Raw genomic sequence first — 1,681 nt, 5'->3', positions numbered from 1 at the left:
AGAAGAGAGCATTCATGCAAGATATCTAACTCCTTGATATAATAATGCATACAATTCAAAATGATTACACTATCATTACATCTAGGGCTTTCTGCAACTACAAGGGGGTGGTTGTGGAAAGCATGGCCCTTGGTATCAATATCTAAAAAGCAGCCACCACCTTCTTCTATGTGTGTTCTCTTTTTGCGTTTTTTCGTCATTTTTCTTAATCAACTCTGCTGTTGTTGCCGCTTCTTAGCAAAACTGGTAAAAACAAAATTGTAATCACTGAATAGAGCGCTCTGGCAATCAAGACCTTTAAAACCTTCAGTCTTCTGGGGCGAAGAAAGCACTGTGCGACATTTAGAACTCTGATTTGCAAACAGGGTGGTCACAAATTTTCCTGGCTTGAAGACTTCCACAACTTTCCTGATCAGGTCATCATAGGAGGTCTGACTTAAGTTTGTTTCAAAGCTAACATAAGAAAATTCTGGTTCTGGAGTGATGTGGGTAGTCCAGTAAGTTCCATCTGATTTCATTCCATTCATTGAATACCCACAAGGATCGAACAGTGTGGCATCAATGACAGAACCTGGTATCAGATCACGAATTCTACTCTCATGAGTGACATCCTTTGCAGTAATACCATCTTTCATGTAGCACTGGTCCATAACTGCTGGGTCAAGCTCACTCATCAGAATTTCCAGGGTTTGATCTGGCTGATTGATTACTCGATTCTCTGGGAAATCCAAAGTATACAAGTACCAACAATCAGAATTCATGCGTCCCATACAATATGCAGCTCCATTTGGGAAAATTGCATTAAGAAACTCTATTTCTTCCCGGAAATTCCCGTGTGGGTATCCTTGGTGAGAAGGCTTCATGAAATTCTTACGAGAATAAAAGAAGCTTTGAATTGAGTCAAACCCATTGTAATCCCTAGCAAGTTTCAACAGGGGAACCGGTGCTTTCAGCAAGAGGGTGGTACCACGTCTTCAAAATGAAACGTCTCTTGGAGGCAAACATGCTACTCTCACTGAGTACATAAGCTTCCTGCTTGTCAGTTTTTGTCACACTTATGACTGAACATTGCACATCCTTCAAAAGTATGTCCCACTTGTATCTTGGGATGGTGCGAAGATCCCCAGATCCTTGGTTTGAGTCAGGTTGCTGCCGGGAGAACCGAACCTCCAGCAGCTTCTCGGTCCCTTCGAAAAAATGTGCAGCTTCCATCACCGTGAGACTAGCGAACAACCAACAACCACAGAAAATCAACTAAATTAAATCTCTTCTCCCGCCGCTGCCGCCGCGGCTGCGGATTGTTCCAGCTGTGTTACTAAAGTTCAGGTTCCTTTTTTGCTATAATTTTATATTAACTTTTTTTTTTTAAAAAAGGGTTAGTAAAATTTTCCTGACTTTTTTTTTTTTTTTTTTTTTGTGAGCGAAAGTTGAACGTGAGTCTGTTGGAAATAGAGGCAGATACAGCTCAGTCTCTTGTAGTCTGCTGTTTCCCCATTAGAGAGAGTAGAGCGAGCACTAGCTAATGTTGCTGGCCATACTGTGGGAGCCTGCTGATTTGTTTTTTAAGCTATTTGGATTTTCTGAATCCAGATTCTTTAAATTGTAATTTACATAACACTAATTCATTTCTTCAACTACCTTTAATCTCTTTCTTTTATTTTGGCGGTTGCTTTTATTCACC

At 40.6% G+C, this 1,681-nt stretch overlaps 1 pseudogene; it reads right to left on the bottom strand.

The window, feature by feature from the left end:
* Positions 1-209: 209 nt before the first annotated feature.
* LOC133098381 (S-adenosylmethionine decarboxylase proenzyme-like) lies at positions 210-1,283 on the bottom strand (annotated as a pseudogene).
* Positions 1,284-1,681: the final 398 nt, after the last annotated feature.

The sequence above is a fragment of the Eubalaena glacialis genome, chromosome 9 (genome assembly GCF_028564815.1).
Source record: "Eubalaena glacialis isolate mEubGla1 chromosome 9, mEubGla1.1.hap2.+ XY, whole genome shotgun sequence".
Taxonomy (NCBI): domain Eukaryota; kingdom Metazoa; phylum Chordata; class Mammalia; order Artiodactyla; family Balaenidae; genus Eubalaena; species Eubalaena glacialis.
This window is presented reverse-complemented; position numbering and strand designations above follow the sequence as displayed.